At 46.3% G+C, this 22,534-nt stretch overlaps 1 long non-coding RNA gene across 1 annotated transcript; it reads left to right on the forward strand.

Moving 5' to 3' along the window:
• Positions 1 to 10,903: 10,903 nt before the first annotated feature.
• LOC119180010 (uncharacterized) lies at positions 10,904 to 22,080 on the forward strand. Its single transcript, XR_005110942.2, has 4 exons — positions 10,904 to 11,017; positions 15,729 to 15,890; positions 19,085 to 19,196; positions 21,715 to 22,080. It is a non-coding gene; the product is annotated as an uncharacterized LOC119180010 (long non-coding RNA).
• Positions 22,081 to 22,534: the final 454 nt, after the last annotated feature.

Genomic DNA, 22,534 nt, shown 5'->3' on the forward strand with positions numbered 1-22,534 from the left:
CTTTCGCTGTAAAATCTGATGTATGCAGTAAGGGTCAAGGAAGGCAATGCCCCAACCAATATGGATAAGATAGTTGAGGTGGCGTAGAAGTTCTACAGAGAGCTGTACAGAAGCCAAAACAACCAGGATGATATCGTAAGTAGCGATAATAGCCCAGAAGATATCGGCTTTTTACCAGTGACGACAGGGGAAGTAAAGAAAGCCCTAGAAGGAATGAAATAGAAGGAAATAGGCGAAACCGCTGGTGAGGATAAGGTAACAACAGATCTGCTGAAAGATGGTGGAGCGATTGTGTTAGAAAACTGTCCACCTTGTATACGAAGTGTCTCTTGACGAGGAGGGCACCAGGATCTTGGTAGAACTCTAACGTAATCTTAAGCCACAAGAAAGGGGACGTCAAGGATTCGAAATATTACAGGCCAATAAGATTATTTTTTATTGTCTACAAGCTATCTAAAAAATAAGACCTAATCGAATTAGAACATTGTTCACCAACCACATTACGTATGACACGTCATACCTGAATTTGAGAACAGCTGAAATAGAAAAAAACTTAATATCATAATAAGAAAGTCCACTAAAGTAGCCCTGCGATTTCACCTAATGGCCTCTACCAAACGTCTCCTAAAGATGGGCGTCCACAACACGTGGCCAGAGCTCACCGAAGCGCATAAGAAAAACCAGCTGGAGAGGCTCAAGCTGACGCCCACGGGGAGGTCGATGCTCCGGTACCTCAACTACAGCGACACGTTCATCGACGATGCAGACCGGAAAAAGCGCATCCCGCTGTACATTAGGGAGTCCCTGTCCATCGCACCTATTCCACGCAACATGCATCCTACTTTCCAAAAAAGTAGACGCGAGGCTAGAGCCTACGCTATTCGACGAAAGTTCAAGCAAGACCTGGACGCCCGCTACACTGACACGGCCAAGTATCCGCATAGAAACGCGTACGCTGTCATTGTTGTAGATTCTCAAGGCCGATAATCAGTGTCGGCTAAGGTCAACGCACTCAATTCGGACGCAGCGGAAAAATCGGCAATCGCTCTCGCAGCCACCTTATCTACAGACGCCGCGGTGATCTTCACCGACTCGCAAGCCGCCTGCAGGAATTTCGCTAAGGGCCGTATCTCATCCAATGCCCTCAATATTTTGAAACGGCGAAGAACTCCGCTCCCATACACTTGCATATTATGGGTGCCAGGACACGAGCGTCTGCAGAAAAATGAAGTGGCCCACGCCGCTGCCTGCGAGCAGGTCAGCCGGACTGCCCCCTGCCCACAGGACATTTGACCCGTCGTTGAAGAGACGGAAGTTGTTAAAAACACCTATTCGTCATTACTCCAGCATTATACGGTGGATCGACGAGTATACGCTTCAACACACCCGAAACTGACAAAAGAGGAAAGCGTGATACTGAGACGCCTGCGAAGCAACACACACACACATGAAGCCATAATGCACTGTCTCTAGCCAACGAGATATAGCTCTATGTGCCTGCTCGGCAGCGTGTCGGACACCTTGGCACACTTGCTTCTGGCATGCCAGTGTATTGCCAGACGTCATCTGCAACAACACACCACTTATAATGAAGCAGGACGGACTGACGAAGACCTAACCGAAACGTGGGAGGCGAAGCTCCCCCTCGCGGACCTGGAAGACCAACAATAACTCGTCGCCAGGGCCAAGATGGCAGTAGAAGCCAGAGGGTTTCGGGACTAAGGAGCCTTGCCACCTCATGGTGACACCGAGCATTGCTCTGTGCACTGTTTCAAAGATAAACGTTTACTTCTTTCTCTCTCTCCGCCAGGCCTAACACCTTTTTCGCCAGTTTTTCTGCGCAGTGAGCCACAAATAGTGTGGGAAAGAACACGTAAAACATTATTTAGCCACCTTTGTGCCACTGCTTTGGCAGTCTCTGAAACAACAAAAGACAAAAGTGAGACATTGAAATATTTTATTTTTTTATATACACATAAAGTTTCTTCATTCTTTAAGATAATTCATGGTGAAACGTACAAGTCCAGGCTCGTTGTCATACCTTGTACAGTCTTCATGAAGCTGCTCCAACGGAAGCGATAGATGACAGGCATTGCAGACGCCAGCGCACACAGCCTTTTGCACGGTGTGTGCCCACGGCTGCACATTAATATTGTAAAAATAGTTAGTCACACGTGACAAAGGAATAATATGCGTGCACATGACAAATACGTGCAAGGTGAAATAAACAAATACGTGTAAAATATGACATGCAAATAATTTTACCATAATGTCACACATCGTCAAAGACTGGGAGGTGATTTAGACTCCAAGCATTACTTTTTGAAGAGACCCGACGTTTCGAAACCGACTTGGTTCCATTCTCAGGGGTGACTGCAGGACTACGTAGTAGCGGCGTCTTCAAAGCACTCGCGGGGCGGATAATGACCTCTCTCTCTCTTTCTCGTTCTGCCACGGAGCGCAGTCCATGTGTATACACTGGGGGAAAGGCTCCGAGAGAGCGGTTGATGTTATGGGCTGTCCTCTGTATGTTCCCCGACTCGAGTAGTACCCTTCTCTTCCAGTTCGGCTCGCTTTTCAAGGACGGCCGTTTCTTCGAAATTTATCCGGTGATCCAACGTCTCCGCATGTTCTGTGTCTGCACTGCGCTCTTTGTATATCATCTCCCAGTTTCTTACTCAACCAGATAGACTTCTGTCGAACGTTTACATTCAAGTCAATCGTCAAAGACGCATATCGATCCCCGTAGCGCAACAGCTTAAGTGCGGTGGCCGCAGTCATAACTCCGAGGCGCCGCGAACCACCGTGCCCCCAAGTCAGCAAGTTCTAAGTGAGCGGCATCGTTCAGCTCAAGCAAGCGAACGTGAGACCAAACACGGCGTTGCACGCGGAGCGTCCGCCGCCAGAGAACGTCGAACAAGAGGTGAGCCGTCATCGCGAACATCACCGAGCTAATTTGGAGCGAGCGTCGAATAAACCGACGGTAATGTGGCCCTTTTCCACAAATTCAAGCGAGTGCAGTGAGGAAACGCGAGTCCGCCACCGCGGCTAACGCCAAGCTGCTTGCGACCGACTGACGAGGAAGCCAATTGTAATGGCGGCCAATTTCGACCGAGTTCTGACGCTAGCGAAAGCCCCGTCAACCCATGCCGGTGCACCTACAGCGCGTGACGTAATACAACCAAGCTCGTTACGAGCAACAGCAACGTATTTTTGATGACTCGCAACACAGCGATGTTGCCTCCGCCTAATATCGTGAGCCCGTTGCTCATCACAGCGGCGAACACAGGCAAGCACTCGATGAGCGAGTGTCCGGGTGGCCGACGAGAATGGCGGCCAATTTCCAGGTGGTCAAAAAGCACAGGCGAACTGCAGACGTCTAGCCGACTTTCGCGGTGCATTTCGTGCGTGGGATATACAACGCAACCAAGCCCGTTGCCGACGAGCGCGATCCGTGTCGCAATCCAATACGGCCACTCCCATCCAAATCACCCAGTGGAATTGTAGAGGCTTTAAGGCTCACACTAAGCGCGCCAACCTCCGGCTTTTCCTCGCAGCATTTCAAAACCTTCCTGCTGTGGTAGCCCTCCAGGAGCCAGGGAGTGCTGCCACTCTCACAAACTATACTACGTTTCAGCAGGACCCTTTATCTTGTATATGCGTGCACAAAAATTATACGGCCAACCTAGTTGATCTCGACCTTAAGCCAGCTTTCTCGTACGTGATGGTGACACTTCTTCCACTGCGTAAACAGGACCCGCCACTGCACGTGCTAAACATTTATTGCTCTTCGAAACTAAGCAACATTACATTCGCAGACCTTTTTAGCCGCGCCTTGAAGGCTGCAGGCAGGGAACCTCTGGTGATTGTTGGTGATTTTAATGCCTGCAGCACACTCTGGGGGTATGCACGTGAAGAGAAATGTGGACGTAAATTGGCGGAACTTATGTCCACGCTGGGCCTAACTCTTCACACCGACCCTGCCTACCCAACTCGTGTGAGTATTTCCGTGACCCGGGACTCATGTCCAGACCTTACCCTCACAAAAAACATCCAGTATGCGGATTGGGTCAACACTGAAGAGACCCTCGGCAGCGACCACTGCATACTCAACACCACCATTCGCACCTATCCTTTGGCAAGACCCTACAGAGAGGCAAAATTACCTGATTACACGAAGTTTCGGAAAATATACGCCAATTCGACACCCATTGAGGAGCAAGAATACCATGCTTGGTCCCAGCAACTGGTTTCCTCATTACGCTCCACAGAAACACAAATTAAACTCTCCGAGGCGACTCCGGCGGTGGATAACCATCTCCTTCACCTCCGGGAGGCCGGGCGCAGCCTCGTCCGCCGATGGCGCCGGCAAAAACGCAACCGAAAGCTCAAAATTCGCATCGCTGAGCTCACCCAGCAAGCAGCAGAGTACGCGGCCCAGCTCGCTGACTCTAACTGGGTGGACCGTTGCAACGCGGCCGCTCGACAAATGTCCAGCCGGAGTACCTGGCGCCTTTTCCGCGCCTTGATTGATCCGACCCAAACTCGAACAGAGACACAAAAGCATCTGCAACGAGCATTTCACAGCTTCGACGGAGACATAGCCAAATTGGCATGTAAACTCCGAGACCAATATCTATGCACACAGCAGGACTACCGAGGCCCGGCATACTCGTATGCAGGTACCAAGAACGCGGAGCTGGATCAACTGTTCCAGTTACACGACCTGAAGGCAGCCCTAGCAAAAATGAGGCGAGGAACGGCACCGGGAAGGGATAAAATTACCGTGAAATTACTTGCCAATCTTCCTGACTCGGCCTACACCATGCTCCTTGCCTACATCAATTCCATTTGGATCGGGAAAACAAGCCTACCAATTGAGTGGAAGACCACCTTGGTCACCTTCATACCCAAAGCGGGCAAAGCCATTAACACGGACAACCTCCGCCCCATCTCCCTTACTTCTTGTGTGGGAAAATTAATGGAGACGATGGTGCGCGACAGGTTGTCCGCGTTCCTGGAGACCAAAAATGCATTTGCAGACACCATGTTCAGGTTCTGCACACACCGGTTCGCGCAAGATGTCTTGCTTCAGCTCGACCATGAGATCCTCGATCCAGTCGAGTATCCCCTGAATGACAAAGTTGTGCTCGCTTTGGATCTGAAAGGGGCCTTTGACAACGTGACCCACGAAATTATTCTAACACATCTCTCACAGGTGGATTGCGGCCAAAACACTTTCAACTATATTAAACAATTCCTCTCTGACCGACAATCATACATTCGGATTCAGGACATTGAACACGGCCCTTACCGATTAGGCACGAGAAGGACTCCGCAGGGAGCGGTCCTCTTGCCCCTCCTATTCAATGTGGCAATGATGAGACTCCCCGCTCAGCTGGCGAAAGTCGAAGGCATACAGCATGCGCTGTACGCCGACGACATCACCATATGGGCGTCACACGGCTCGGCAGGAGACATGGAGGCAAGCCTGCAGCAAGCGGTGGACATCGTGGATGACTATGCCCGTCGCTGCGGCCTTCAGTGCTCCCCGTCCAAATCGGAATTCGTGCACATACGCCCCTCACCAAAGTGCACCACAAAAATCGACCTCTCCCTTCACAGCGGACCAATACCCGAACGCGATGAGATTAGAGTACTGGAGCTTTTTATACACTAAAATCGCAGAGCAGACACAACATTGGCCAAATTGCGTAAGGTGGGGAACCAGGTGGGCCAGATGGTCCGCCCGGTTTCCAACAAGTGCGGGGGGTTACGATGCAAAGATGCCTTGCGGCTGGCGCATGCATTCGTAACCAGCCGAGTCCTGTACTCGGCTCCATACCTCCACCTTCGCAAATCCGACGAGAATGCACTCGAAGTCATTCTCCGCAAAATCTACAAGCGCGCCCTCGACCTTCCTGTCAGCACCTCTAACCAGCGCCTTTTGGGCTTGGGAATGGTGAACACCTTCAAGGAGCTGAGAGAGGCGCACTTGACAAACCAATATACTAGACTCTCTAAAACACCGTCGGGTCGCCGCCTCCTTGCCCGGCCACACATCAATCATTCAATACACACGGAAGAGCGCGTACGGATTCCAGAAGTTTGGCGATACTCCTTGCACGTGCGCCCTCTTCCGGCTAACATGACCCGAGACGACTACAGTGGCCGACGCCTCGCGCGGGCGGAAGCCTTGGCTCGACACTACGGCCACAAATTCGGAGTATTCTACGTGGACGCCTCCGGCCCGCACCACGGTGGTTGGTACACGGCTGCGGTCGTCCACCAAAACACCGTTGTAAACGGACTCACATTCCGTGCACATAACATTACGCACGCGGAGGAGATCGCCATCGCACTAGCCGCCGCAGATCAGGACTCGAGGGTCATCATCACCGACTCAAGGGGTGCCTGTCGCAATATTGAACAGGGATACATTCCGTACCGTGCTTATAAAATTTTGCAGAACAGCAGCTACCTAGGTGCCCCCGCGCACCGAACGATCATATGGGCTCCAGCTCACACGGGCCTCGATGGTAATGAGACGGCCGATGCCGCCACCCACGCGCTCACTCTCCAGGCACCATCCTCGTCCCTTACCGATCTGGAACTCGAACCCAATCCCGCCTACACCTTTAAGGAGGTCACACAATTTTATCAATCCGGTCATAACGTTTATCCGAAACCCTGTAAGGGCCTCACGAAGGCGGAGGAGCGAATCCTCCTTCGCCTTTATACTAAAACTCTATTGTGCCCGGCAATCATAAAACACTTTGACCCCGCTTGCACGGGGAAGTGCCCGCATTGTGAGGAAAATTCCTCTGACATTTTCCACATGGTGTGGGCATGCCAAAAAACCCCAAACCTTACCCCCCTACCCAACCCTTCGCGGGAGGACTGGCAGGCATCCCTGCTCGGCTGCTTTGACCTGACGGCCCAACGGGCCCTGGTCGAGCGTGCCCGGGCCGCGGCCAACGCCAATGGGCTCCCGTAAGAGGGAGCTCACCTAGTGTTTGTACGGGGTGGCCCCTTAAGGACCATTCCTACCGTCCCTGTAAATAACATCTGTAAATAAATGTTTTTCAGCAGCAGCAGATCCGTGTCGCACACGCGACAAGTACGGCAAAATAAACAATGATCACCTACTTGTGCAAGAATCCAGCGCTGATTTCTGCCCTGAGTGAGACTGAAATAATGTATCCGGTGGGCCTGCTGTCTTCTCGGCCGCCATGTTGGCCATCATTTCCAATCGGTGGTGTCTTGAGTTAGTCGTGACCATCTTGACTAAGCCAGAGATATACAGCGCGGCGTGGTGACGTGTCGATGTGTCGAGACCTGCTCCAGACATGGTGCGGAGAAACCTAAAAGCAGCAGCGCACACTCATACAAGCGTACACACGCAGCACAGCGGCGAACTTCCTATAGATCGTCGACATCTCCGAGTGCGACGCAACGCCAACCGTCACGACCAGAAATACGGGGAAAGACTGAGCTGGAGAGAGGAGCATGGCTAGTGTCCTTGACAGTGATTGCGCACGGCCCGCACCTCCCGCACCGTTCATCTCATAGGGCCATTCTACGCGCTTCCCGCACTGCCCCAATGCACGTGCCAGGACCCTTACAACATGCAAGCGGGGGACGAATAAGCCAATTGGCGACGCTGCGGAGGGGGAAAAAATGTCGCCAATTGGCTTATTTGTCCCGCGCTTGCGTGCGGCAGGGGTCCCGGCACGTGCGTTGCGGCTGTGCGGGTAGGGCGTGTAAAGGCCCTTAGGGGACTAAGTGGTTTGCACGCGGCACGCTTGCCTCTGTAGTTAAATTCCTCAACGGCCTATCCGCTCAACACGTGGGCCTATTGGGCTTCATTATTACTTTTTAACGTGGTAGCGTTAAAGAGCTCGTGTCGCAGAAAACCCGCCGCTGGCGTCGGCCCCATTGGTTGTGAGCGAAAAACCGTCTGTGCGTCTGTGACCGAAAAATCAAGTTACCGAGATAGCCATGGGACGCTGACACTTGTCCACGTGTGCGCACGTGATCACACTGAAAAAGCCGCGCATTCAAAGAAAAAAGAAAGTGCTCAAGGTCACAAGGTGCGGTAGTTTCTTTGCCCTGCTACCTCTCCTTGCTTAGCTTCCAGCGCTTTCACGAGAGAAGAGAGAATGCAATTGCAACATGCGACAAACCTTTGTAACTCCACTCGCACTGGACGGATTCTTAATGTTTTGTGGCATTTAATTCGTGATGCAATAAGCACTTCTAGTGAATTCATTCCATGGTTACTTGAAAAAGTGTTTAAGGGCCCCTTTACTGTATTTTGTTCTACAGGTGACACGACGAAAACGAGCCCATTCGGCGATAATATCGCGTGCTGGTCCAATCTACTGTGTGCGTGTTTGTGTGCGTACGTGTGTATGTAACAAAACATATGAATAAGTATGCACTTAGCGGTTGAAGGGTGCACTAGGGGCCGGATTTCGCTATCGCGTTCAATTCTGAAAGACAAAGCTTAAGGATCCCCTAATTTTTCGGGTAATTTGGCCTTAGAGTGTCCACTAACCTTAAGAGGAAAGTATACAGGGCGTATTAGGTTATGTGTGTAATACAATTTAAAAATTACAGAAAGGAGGCATATGCGTCTTACCTGAGCCTTTCTTTTTTTCTTTGGCAGAAGGCATCAGAAGGTGTGCACAAACATTCGCGATGGCAATAAAAAAAAGAAATTAAAACTACGAACTTGTTAACCAATGGAAATGGCCAGTCGAGTGAAATGGGGAATTCAAGTTCTTCCTATGAATAGTTCATAGCCACATTGAAATTATGGAAAGGTGGCCCCTGGTAATCACCGGACAGTGGTGAAGTTTGGCTAATTCAGCTGGCGAAACTGAAACCAACACACCAAGCAGTGCATCGGCCATTTACTTCCACAACGCCCTCAATGACGGCCCTGTTTTCCTCGCAGTGGGGGAGAGATGAATAAGCGACCGTCGATAAGCGGCCACGAAGAAAAGGGTAGATTGACGGTTGCTAACGGCGAGAGAAACAATGTCGTTATTAAGGGCGTTGTTGAAGTGAATGGTAGATTAGTTATTTGGCACGTCGGTGTTGGTTTTGCCAGGTAAATCAGGCATATTTCACCGCTTGGTGGGAATGAAAGCACACGACTGGATTGATTGGAGCGTTTTGGTGATGAAAGTAGACGGCCGGGTTAACGGGAGCGCCTTTGCCCTGCAGTGGGCATAGTCAGGCTGCTGATGACGAATCGATGATTAGATCACTTGCTGGATTATGACATCAAAAGAAAGTATGAGGAACTTATTAGCTTGACACGGTAAAACTTTCAATTCTTCAGCGTAAATCATTAGAATCGTCGAGAATCTGTAACGCCTCTTTCATCCCACCTCCATAGTTCTGTGCTGCTAGTGTCATAATGGTATCGCTGTGCTGCTAGTGGCATAATGGAGTCGTCACTTAGGTGTTAGGGATTCCTTATCGCGGGCCTTAAAGAATTGTCTGCCTCGTCACCGCTGTACCCAAGCGACCCGCTGTGCCATTTACTCAGATTGAAGTTATCCAACGATTCCCGCACCAACATGTGGGATAAGCAAACAAAGAGAACATGCAATATTTTTGACCTCTCTAGGAGCCCACACTTCGAAAAAGTTGAATTGGCTACTGGTGCACACAAGAGCACGAATTCGTCCATACTTCATTGATAGGTCAATAGAGTTGACGAAAATGTAAGGATGGTGCTCGCTACTTTAATCGGCTTGACAAGGCACCGTCACGTGTAACGTATTATAACAAAATTACGAAATAGCAATTCCGGACCGCATATTCTTGACGCCGGTATGCCGCTCCATAGAGCACGAACGTACGTGTCGAAGGCTTGCTTCTTCAGTATTTAACAACCCGCCACTTGATGGTTTTCGCAAGATAATATCATTAAGCTGCATGTACGGAAGTTCACATCTGATGTTACCTATCATTTCCAACTTCACACTGTTTAACGAAGTTTCAAATCAATCGTGGTTTTACGATGCGTGTAAACGAATCAACCAAGGTAACTATACCCGATAAACGCTGTGGCTTACCTACGCACATATTGATGCTCTTCGACAATTTTCATAGCAGTGCATTTCTTCTAATACGCAGTGAAGAGCTGAAACCATACAGTGCTTCATTTGTGAAACGAAGTCGGTGCGCAACAGGACAGGGCTGAAGCTCATTTCATGACGATTTAAATGAGATTTCGCTATTTCCATGCAATTGTTTCTAACTGAAGGGTATGTAGTCACACGTGCGAAAACGTAAGCCGTCATTGCAGCTTCACAAATGTTCCGACTGCGATTTGAAGTGAAGACGTGGGCTTTATGATGACACTGCTCCACCACTCGACTGCGCAAGGGTATCCGTAATATGGGGATCTTATTAAGCGAGGCTTCTGAGATTAAAAGACTGCGCTTGGGCAAAAAAAGGTTCCAGCACACATATTTCGAAGTGGACACGACAAGCTAGAACAAGCAACTGAACTTATTATTTCATGGTCGCCGTAATAACACATGCGACGTTCTGAAAACCTCTTTATTATTAGGTTTCTCAAAATATGTCTTGCTGCGAAAGAACATCATTAAACCTATGCAAGAACAGCACTGATAGAAAAATCATTACATTGCCTGGAAAAATTGTCTCCCGCGATAAGTAACGGCAAAAAACTTAACCGGTCGGTACTCCTATGTTTAAAATGACTCCCGCGCTATGCATGACCTACCTTTGTCATTTAAATTGAAACGAATGGCGTGAGGTACTCAATCATAAGGAATTGAAAATACAGAACGCCTTTGTTAACATAAAATGCCACAGCTAGACGCTGTCAATTCAACTATAATTGAGCTTTATTTAGCGACTGGATAGTTGGCATAAAAGCAGCAGCACATTTGACGCGGCTATTTCAGTACCAACGCGCAGCCTACCAGCTCTTCAAAGGTGTTCACTACATACATTTGCTTTGGCAGGGGTACGTTATGCTTACTGGCTTTATATTTTATATAAGGCATGTACGTTATGCTTACTGGCTTTACATTTTATATAAGGCATGTTGTCGACGTGTTCGCAGTTTTCATTCAGGCACCCATCAGAATTACTAGAAGTCCAGGCGTCTTTTTTTTTGCGCGAATTTTAAAAGAATAGTGGTAGTGAATATGTACAATTGGTCATCATTGCATTCTGTGTATTTTTTACAGCGAAAGCTGTTATGAGGTCAAGACTCGGGTCACGCGCAGTTGTCTGCCGCCGCCGCAGGTGTCCGTAACCAAAACGCACAAAATTGGGGGAAAAAAAAGCTTAGCACCAATGACACAGTGGTGCTCGAACCCGGATCCGCTGCCTGCCACCCCAGTATTCCACCACTGAGCCACTCCGGTACTTCGGATTTGTTGCCAAACTTGCCTTAGGCATTCTTGATGTCGCGAAAGCAATCGCGTTAAAAAGCCTTATAAAACGTTTTAAAACAACAACAAAAAAAAAAACCAGTCGTCGCACAATGCGAATAGCGTAACGAGTGGGTCGTCCAGTGCTCCAACCTATTACAAAAGATTGTTCATGTTCCCTCATTAACTGTGGCGCATACCCAAGTTCTGCCATAATTCATCATCGTCGTCAGCCACTGTATGAACAATTGGCACAAAATTTCTTGCAACTGTTTGGCGGATACCACGCTTCTCTGAATAATGACGAAAAATAGCATAAAAATTGTCGGCCTACTACCCAGAAGTTTATTAATAATGCCCTAGTCGGTATCAAGCAAGTGTGCTTGCAGTAGTCACCCAATGAGTGCTTTGAAAAGGCTCTGAAAGGCCACTCTTCTAGCTTTCGCAGTGGCTGGGCTGCGCGTTCCGCGCAGGTCTGGCGTGTTTTTTTTAAACTTTACAGTGTAGTGCAGAGAGATTTAGGAAGAGATGAAATCGCTGCAATAGTTGTTTTTTGCGCCGTAGTTGTGCGATGCCGTCGGTGTTCATAACCGCTATCACGTGAAAAAAAAAATGCAGATAAGCAGTATAGGACTCGCATGTGTGCCATTTGTGTAGGAATCTAGTATTCTTTCATTGAGTCCCGCCTATGCTTGAAACTCATTTTTAAACAGACCATATGCAGAATTCAGGTCGAGGAAAGAATCACGTTAACTGCAATTATTAGGTAGCAAACTTCAGGTGCTCATAGAGTTCAGATTCGCGACGACAACCATTTGCTTACAAATGGCCGATGACTGACGCTTGACGATGACTTAATCTCGCCGAGTCATGGCACGTTTCGCTGCATGGCGCGGCACTATTTCACGAGGCACTTCCCGATCGAGTACGCCGGCATGGTGTTTCCCATGTACAAAAATATTTATGCACAATTCGTGATGTAAACGGCTGCTAGCACTAGGCATATTGAACTGCTTGCTTATCTTATCAATCCCAGTGAATGTAGGTGTAATGTTTCCACCGTATGGCTCCAAATTCACGAATATGGAACAATCGGACGTAAACATTTGACTGTCTTTTTTCGCATTATCACAGTGCCGTTTGAAAATCTGACCAGTGAGCGTTTTGTTCGCTAATGAAAATGGTTGCCCAAAGGAATTTATTCCACTTTTATTTTGACTGTTTGTAACAATTTACTGCATGTAAGTAAACGGGTTAAACATTTCACGCATTTCCATTTGGCCACCAAGACAAGAACGCTACCGGCCACACTAAAATCGAAGGCCTATGCTGAGAAATACTCACGCATTCCTTCGCAGCATGAAAATCTCTGCAGGGTTGTGACCAGAATAAGGCGTAAGGTTTTCTTCGTCTAGACGTGCGAAGGCTACGTCGCCGCCACTTCATGCTAACTGTTGGGTGATTCCACGAGAGATCGACACGGGTCCAAAAGTTGATATTTTAGATTTCATTGAGTATTTTATATTTCGTGCACCTCTCACCAGTTAGCCCGAAAGTCAACTTCATTTTATGATTGATATGTGGGGTTTAACGTCCCAAAACCACTATATGATTATGAGAGACGCCGTATCGGAGGGCTCCGGAAATTTAGACCACCTGGGGTTCTTTAACGTGCACCCAAATCTGAGCACACGGGCCTACAACATTTCCGCCTCCATCGGAAATGCAGCCGCCGCAGCCGGGATTTGAGCCCGCGCCCTGCGGGTCAGCAGCCGAGTACCTTAGCCACTAGACCACCGCGGCGGGGCTTCATTTTATGATTAACGGCATAACTTACGAGAAAAAAAATATCAAACTTCACCAACACGGAGGCACCAATTTCGTCGCCTGTCATTTTCGAAAATTACAGATGCTATAAAAAGACAAATATTTTTGTTTCAAGGAAGATATTTCTTACCTGAAATGCATGTCTAATGAAGAATGAATTCATATGTTTTCAAGTTTGCAGACCTTAAGAAAATAGCTTTTCAAAATGTCTAATTTTGCGACAGTTTAAAATAAGTTACGTATTGCCCATTTTTTTCTCCGAAAGTAATGCAAGCAGCGTTTTCAAACTTGACACGTATTAAGGATATAGTGTGTTCATCAAGTACGTAAATTATTGTTACCGTAGGGCAATTGTGAATTTTTATATATTGCCTCAAATTTATTGGCAAAAGTGTACTCCACTGAAATTTGAATAATAAGAAAACCCCATCTTTGATTTTTCTTAAAATCTCGTAAATAGACAACCGAAGGCCATCATACAGTAATATAGAAAAACATGTTGCATTATTTTGTTTTTAGCGACAATATTCGTGGTACAAATCAGACCTTTTCGAGAATGCGCTGATAAGTTGAGAAATCTAGAAATTGGAATGGAAAAGCGGCAATAAGCTTCAAACGCGAGTAAACGGCACCACATTTGGTGAAGAAAGGCTGTTTTAGCAGATAGGAGTAACTATTTTGAACACTGTATTCTACAGTATCTGAATTCACTCTTATACGTAGAGCAATGAGACTTCTAATATGTGGTGCCTCTTCATTACTGACACACAGATGGAGCTGCTGTGACGGCCATGTGTTTGCAACACGTTGGGTAAGAGAATTGAATGTTGAATGAGTTCATAAACGATTCATAACAAATTTTTATCATTTGGGGCACGAAGACTGCCGCATTAGACTGAAGAACACGCTTTAGGGCAAGTTGTCGTCCGTCGTCTGCTCTACAGATGAATTGCTACAGATGAATTGATACTTGTGCACAAGTATCCACAGTGCGAATGCAAAACTGAAGTATAGTACGTTAAAATGAATTTCACAATGTTTTTGTCGATAAATTTACAGAAGGCGTAATCTTTGTCCCTACTTTGAACCATATGATCTAAAGCTTTGCCTACGAGATGCGGCGCACAGCAATTTATCTGTAGAGCAGACGACGGATGACAGCTTGCCCTAAAGCGTGTTCTTCAGTCTAATGCGGCAGTCTTCGTGCCCCAAATGATAAAAATTTCTTATGAATGGTTTATGAACTCATTCAACATTCAATTCTCTTACCCAACGTGTTGCAAACACATGGCCGTCACAGCAGCTCCATCTGTGTGTCAGTAATGGAGAGGCACCACATGTTAGAAGTCTCATTGCTCTACGTATAAGAGTGAATTCAGATACTGTAGAATACAGTGTTCAAAATAGTTACTTTTATCTGCTAAAACAGCTTTTCTTCACCAAATGTGGTCCCGTTTACTCGCGTTTGAAGTTTATTGCCGCTTTTCCATTCCAATTTCTAGATTTCTCAACTTATCAGCGCATTCTCGAAAAGCTCTGATTTGTACCACGAATATTGTCGCCAAAAACAAAATAATGCAACATGTTTTTCTATATTACTGTATGAGGGCCTTCGGTTGTCTATTTACGAGATTTAAAAAAAATCAAAGATGGGGATTTCTTATTATTCAAATTTCAGTGGAGTACACTTTTGCCAATATGAGAATTTTGAGGCAATATATAAAAATTTACATTAGCCCTACGGCAGCAATAATTTATGTACCTAATGAACACATTATATCCTTAAAACGTGTCAAGTTTGAAAGCGCTGCTTGCATTACTTTCGGAGAAAAAAATAGGGAATACGTAACTTATTTTAAAATGTCGCAAAAGTAGACACTTTTAAAAGCTATTTTCTTGAGGTCTACAAACTTGAAACCGTATGATTTCATTCTTCATTAGACATGCATTTCAGGTAAAAAATATCTTCCTTGAAACAAAAATATTTGTCTCTTTATAGCATCTGTAATTTTCGAAAATGACAGGTGACGAAATTGGTGCCTCCGTGTTGGTGAAGTTTGATATTTTTTTCTCGTAAGTTATTCCGTTAATCATAAAACGAAGTTGACTTTCGGGCTACCTGGTGAGAGGTGCACGAAATATAAAATACTCAATGAAATCTAAAATATCAACTTATGGACCCGTGTCGATCTCTCGTGGAATCACCCTGTTGCAGTCGGGGAAGCTCAGAGAAGCTCACTAACTGTATTTCCTCTCACGCTAACCATTAATGAAAAAAAAAAATAGTTATCACGTGACTGATTGCTTGATGCAGCCAACGTTTTTTATAAGTTAAGAGCTGTACGTTTTCCTTTACATTATGCCCCTGTGTTAGCGTAATGTAGGCGAATCTTTAGAATGTGTTTATAAGATTATATCCGCTCGTTTGTGAACAGTTCAATTCTACAATACACTCGTTCGTTTTTTTTACAGTAGACCACTCCGCAGCGTAAATTATCAACGCCTCATTTTCCAAGGTGCTCCCACTAAGAAATACAGTAGTGGTTATGAAAAACGTAGCTGTGGGAATTCTGCTCGCAGTACATATCAAACTTGTGACAACACAGGTTCAATGCCCCGTCAGATACGGCGCGCGTAAGTATTTCGCACTCTTACAATATGTCGAGCACGTTATCATCTCACGTGTAACTTCGTACTACTTGGCACAAATAAAAAAAAAAACTAGCTGTTATTCCGCATGCGAATACAAGCAATGAGCGAAGCTCGTTTGAAACGGGACGCAAACGACAATGTGCCTGATCACGCTGTTGGCTTCCATGAAGACGGTAAAGCGCGAAGAGCGTCTGCTGCTCTCGGTGCCGGGAACAACTGAGCGAGTGGGTGTGCGGAGCGAGATCCACCTACCGCCGCGCCTGCGCTCTCGCTGCGCAGGCCGCGCGCACCTGTTGTTTTAAATGCAAAGCATTTCTTGGCGAACTTCGGCAAGTTTGCACGCATCTATCTGGTTGGTTATCATTGATTGGATTGTGGGGTTTAACATCCGAAAACCACGATATGATTATGAGAGACGCCGTAGTGGAGGGCTCCGGAAATTTCGACCACCTGGGGTTCTTTAACGTGCACCCAAATCTGAGTACACGGGCCTACAACATTTCCGCCTCCATCGGAAATGCAGTCGCCACAGCCGGGATTCGATCCCGCGACCTGCGGGTCAGCAGCCGAGTATACTTAGCCACTAGACCACCGCAGCGGGGCGCGCGTATCTATCTATCTATCTATCTATCTATCTATCTATCTATCTATCTATCTATCTATCTATCTATCTATCTATCTATCTATCTATCTATCTATCTATCTATCTATCTATCTATCTATCTATCTATCTATCTGTCTGTCTGTCTGTCTGTCTGTCTGTCTGTCTGTCTGTCTGTCTGTCTGTCTGTCTGTCTGTCTGTCTATCTATCTATCTATCTATCTGTCTATCTATCTATCTATCTATCTATCTATCTATCTATCTATCTATCTGTCTGTCTGTCTGTCTGTCTGTCTGTCTGTCTGTCTATCTATCTATCTATCTATCTATCTATCTATCTATCTATCTATCTATCTATCTATCTATCTATCTATCTATCTATCTATCTATCTATCTATCTATCTATCTATCTATCTATCTATCTGTCTGTCTGTCTGTCTGTCTGTCTGTCTGTCTGTCTGTCTGTCTGTCTGTCTGTCTGTCTGTCTGTCTGTCTGTCTACCTATCTGTCTGTCTGTCTGTCTGTCTGTCTATCTATCTATCTATCTATCTATCTATCTATCTATCTATCTATCTATCTATCTATCTATCTATCTATCTATCTATCTATCTATCTATCTATCTATCTATCTATCTATCTATCTATCTATACATACACCTACTACATTTAGCTCTTCTGACCGTTTCGATAATGGTATCAATACCACTTGGTATGCCATAACATGACTGTATGAAGAACATATTTGATTAGTCATAACATGAAAATCATGGATGTCATGAATGTCATGACTTACATTTTATGGTACTGCAGCTCTTGCGGTGATGTCGTTAACATGAGATGTTGCAAAACTGGTATGGTATGACATGATTGGATGGCAAATACAAGCAACAAACCCAAACATGAAAATAATGACATGCGTGTCATGTAACAACATGAATACATGCCAAGCTCATGATGCACTCACAGGTGTTTCGCTAGCGTCACATATACCAAATTTGGTATTACGGTACGTGAATGAATGACGAACGTATGCGACTGGTGCAAACATGATAATCATGATATGCGTGTCATGTAACACCATGACTACATGCTAAGCTCATGATGCGCTCGCGGCCGTTTCGATAGCTTTACATATGCGAAATTTGGTATTACGTGACGTCAATGAATGACAAAGGTATGTGACTGGGGGCAAACATAATAATCATGAGATGCGTGTCATGTGAGAGGATGACTACATGCCCCAGTCAAGGCGCTAATACATTTCGACGTGACGCGATGCGCGTGCCCACCGGCGTTCATTTCGTCGGGTCACGCCGGCGTTGCCACGCCAGGCACAGGTCCTGCGATATACTCGCAGGCGCGCGCTGCTCTGCGTTGCTTTGACGCATGCGCGTTTAAGCGTGTCCGGCGTCCCTCCGTCAAGAAAAGAGGGAGACGCAGTGTTGTCAGGGTAACGCAAGGGAATAGAGTAATGTTACTCTATGGCATCGGCGCGAAATGCAGCATGTCGCTGTCGGGCAGCACCGAAGAATGCTGGTCACGCCTGGCGTCAGACTATAGAATGCTCGCGTTTTGCTAACGTAGCGTCGCTGTGACGAGCGTGCGCGCGCGTCAACGCTACAGTGTAGTATATTGGCCCCTTCATGATGCGCTCGCGGCCGTTTTGCTAGCTCCACATATACCAAATTAGGTGTTACGTGACGACAACGGATGTCGAAATATATGACTGGTGCAAAAATGATAATCCTGACACGCGTGTTATGTAAGAACATGACAACATACCACGCTCATAGCGGGCTGGTGGCCGTTTCGCTAGCTCCCCATATACTAAATTTAGTATCACGTGACGTGAGTAGATGATGAAGGTAAACGACACATCCAAACATGATAATCATGACATGGAAGTGACGTACAGCATCGTTTACCTCCCCCTCGTAACGTTGTGCTGATTTTAAAGCGACATATCAACATTTATCATTTGTGCTTCGCATATTATCGGTTCCCACTGTAAGGGAACCATTCCACGGAAGGCGTTCAACATTGGTGAAGAAGATATCTATTCATTTAGTGCAATATTTATTTCTAACAAACAACGCTATACCACCACCTCGTCACTTTGACAATGACATAAAATAAGCCTTGTAAAATGGTTCGGCGTCACCATGGCACGCGTCAGGGAATGTGTACTTTCAAACATTCAGGTGATGTCGCCCGCGATCGCGAGCATAATGTGTTTGCAATGAATCAGTGGGCGGTTCATACCTTTGAATGTGTTACTATGACAAAGTTTTCATTGAAGTTGAAGGATACATGTTCACTCTGTTTGCTGCAGTGGCCGCTCTTAATTACGCCAGTGCTTTGTCTGAGTCTCGCCGGGTCTAACGCCAAAATATTTCCCAGCTTCGTTGCCGGGATTCCTTGCCTCTCACTTGTGGCCAAAGTGCGGTTTTTTCTCCATGCCTCACTTTTGACCACTGAATTACTAAGAAAACTTGCCACTGAGCTACTTTTCCTCCTTTGGCATGCTGCAGCGTAGAAAGGACTCGACTTTCTGAATTTCCCTTTCCCTTTCAGAAGGTTGCACAATCTTCGGCATGACGCTGGGGGCAGGACAAAGTGTCAGTCTTCGGAACCCATGCGTGCATGTTGAATGCAGTGGCAATAGACCCAGAGTTACAGTGACAGGGTGAGTGCCAACTAGAATATAATCATTACCGCTTCGTCAGTTATCAAACGGTGCGACCAGCATAGGTGCAAACATTGAAGAACGCCGACCAAAGGAATAAATGAATATCGAAGTTTGGGCTCATGCATGAAAGACTTGTTCGAGATCAAAACAATCCACCATTTTTTTTTCATAGGCAAAAAATTGTTTACTGACGGTGAAATGTGTGAATAATAGTTACAAACGCTTCGGCTTCTACAAGGGGGACTAGTTGACAACCTTATCAAACCGTCGTTTTCTGTTCCCCTTAGTGAGCAACATATCCATTGTTTAAACACGGTTTCATGGCAACTAGGCGAGATTTCGTCACATCTCTGCCAGGTAGATAAGCTGAAGTGATGCATGCCTGCAAGCCGCATCGTCGGCGCACAATCACGACTTTTGTGTCTTTTCCCTACCGTGTGTGAAACGTGCGCGAACAGAGACCCGTCTTTACGTTTGCTCAGAACTGGTCACTGTTGTCCCTCAGCAGGTACTGCAAACGATAAAAAATCCTCGACTTCAGCGCTACTATCAAGGCGTATTCATTATTCATTAAACTCCAGCAGGCCTATAACGAATGCATGTTAAAGTTAGCTACACACGCGTGTTTCGCAAACGCTCTGATTAGCTGCAATTGGAAAAGAAATTAAAATTTCATTCGCTCGGAGAAGTCCACTGACATCATCGTTGAACCAGACCAAAAAGCAGCATTCATGACGTCCTTCATCCACAGCTGGAGCGCAAGCTGCTCAAAAGCTGTTGCGAAGTTCGCAAGCTGTTGTGAAATATGCAGCAAAAGGCGCTAGGTAACGTATGTGTTTTAAACAGAAATCGTTGGGCGTAAAACAAAGAGCACTATGCATTTGTTGCATGCCAACATGGTGCGAAATGTTACAAGTGACAAGAAAGTCACAGCATCGCCGCAAAGGCGAAGCAACGAACGCGATAGCAACAAATTGGAAGGTGACGCGCAGAATGGCAAGCAGATCGAAACGTGTCCCGCGTTTTATTAAGTGTGAATACACTTTATAAGCGACCCCAAACCATACACCGCCGTCGGCGGCGTCCGCAGTCTTCTCTCTGTCTTTAAAAGAAAGAGGACTTGGCGGGCCGCAGCGCGACGCTCTACCGAATAAGCCACGGACGTGACGCTGATATCGGTGTCAGTAATGCGCCTTATACCCCCTCCCCCTTCGCTCGCTCCTCCGCTCTCCTCGCTCGCTGCAGCTGCGCGTGCACCCCTCTCTCTCGCGTGCCCGCCTTCTCTCTCAGTCTCCCGTCGAGAGCGGGTCGTGAGGGGGAGTAAAGTTAAAATCCGTTGGCATTCGCCAGTGAGTTAACGTAAACTCCCCCGTGTGATCAAATTGCGATTCCCAGGAACTATTACACCATAAAGGCACCATAGTGTGATTAATAAATATAATAGTGCGAATTAATAAATATCCCTCATAGCATCACCCCGTGTATTCGCACTTAATGATGTTCACCCTCGGGGAAATGCTTGAGAGTTTTTTTGTTGATTAGCCAACCACCCAACTATGCCGTTGGTCTATGTTTTTGATATATCGCGTGGAACGCCTAATTAGCTCACTTTCTAGCTACAAAGCGTCGCGACACGCCACATGTAGGCGCTATATGAGGTTCTCATATAGCGTTACGCGGGAGTTTCATGGGTGATACGAAAGACCTGAACTACGCTGCGGCAGCCTTGAATACTGACACAATTTTCAAAATATTTGTACCTTTTTGCAAGTGAGAACACTCCTGTCGAGAACCATAAAATAGGAACCGTGGCTCCTTGGAACGCATTAAGTATATTTTTATTACTGACACAGTATCTATAAAAAGTGCATATAAAGCGTCTGGCACATATCCAATAATCTCGTACGATCGTACGAGAACACATGCGGCTCATAACTGTTCATACGAGATTATCGATTACGAGGCATATGTGTCATTAAAAAATTATATATAGAGACAAAACCCCACTTTGAGTTTCAAAATCGAGGCGGCGATTTTTATAGTGACGCGTCGACACATTCTGACGTAGGTCTAAGTGACATGAGCACAGCAACTCGTGGCCTATCAGCAGCTGCCCTGTCACTTGCACAAGCTGCGCATTAAGGACGATGAGTGAATGGGCCGACAGCGATGGTGGCAGCATGATGGTGGCAGTGATGGTGGCATAAACCAGCGAACTGTGTTTACACTTCGTTGTAACATTCATGGTGGTGGGGATGACGTACACATGCAGTGTGACAAAAACGTTGAAATCAAAATAAAACATTTATGCCTCTGTTTCCAGCGCCAGTTTTTGACGAGCGTTAACATAGCCGGCTAGGAAAACGCAAAAATGTCCCCTTTGCGATGCCTCGAAATTGCGCAAGTACTCGTTTAAGATCGGAGGCTACTACAAAGAGGAAGCGTTTTATCAGAAAAAAGAATGTAGCCTATTAGAATATGTCGCGCAGTGAAATAGCTGCTCGTTTGAATACAGGTGTCAAGCTGGCGGCGGCGCAAACCAACATCCTCCCGGGGCGCCAGGTGGACCAGTTGGGAACTGGCCGCACTGCTGCTCCAGATGTCCTCCTTTGAGGCGAGGAGGATGATGACAGTGACGATGGTGTTCCTTGGATCATCGGTACCTACCCACTGTGGGGAATCGGCCTTGAGTCGGACGGATCATGCAGTCAGAATTTTTCGAAAGTGCTAATATAGATTCGATATTGACTTATCACAAAGTGTTAACTGTGGCATTAACAATGCAGCCACAATTTCTCAGGATATCATTTTCGCCTGATTAGGCGAGTTCCAAATAGTCATATAAGTGTGTCTAATAAAGGATGTAGTGCTTAAAATATAATATCCGTTTTTTCGCGTGTTTCGCCTCCTCAAGCCCTGAAATGGAAACGTGAGTCCCGAAAGCTGTACGTAATAGGATGCGCCAGAAATTATGTAATCATGTTTTTACTAGAAAATACGTGCTCCATGTAAGGACAATAGTGATAGATGAATGATCTGATTAAGTAGAAATCAAAGAATGCTCTCAGCGCTTAGGTGATAAAGAGTTCCTATATTACCCACCTGCGTTTATAGTTGATTGAATAGAGAGATTCGTAAACACTTCGTCTGCTTTGTGAAAAAGCTTAAGCCGTTTAAACAGGCACACCAGAGTGAAAGAATTTCTGCAGATGACATGGAGACGAAATTAATGGAGGTGCAGGTGAACTATGATGATGATGATGATTCACTGCTATTAAGGGGGGCAAGAGTTAAAAACGAGTTTCAAGAATATGCTCTACAACAGTGTTAATTAG

Source organism: Rhipicephalus microplus, chromosome 7 (assembly GCF_043290135.1).
Source record: "Rhipicephalus microplus isolate Deutch F79 chromosome 7, USDA_Rmic, whole genome shotgun sequence".
Classification (NCBI taxonomy): Eukaryota; Metazoa; Arthropoda; class Arachnida; order Ixodida; family Ixodidae; genus Rhipicephalus; species Rhipicephalus microplus.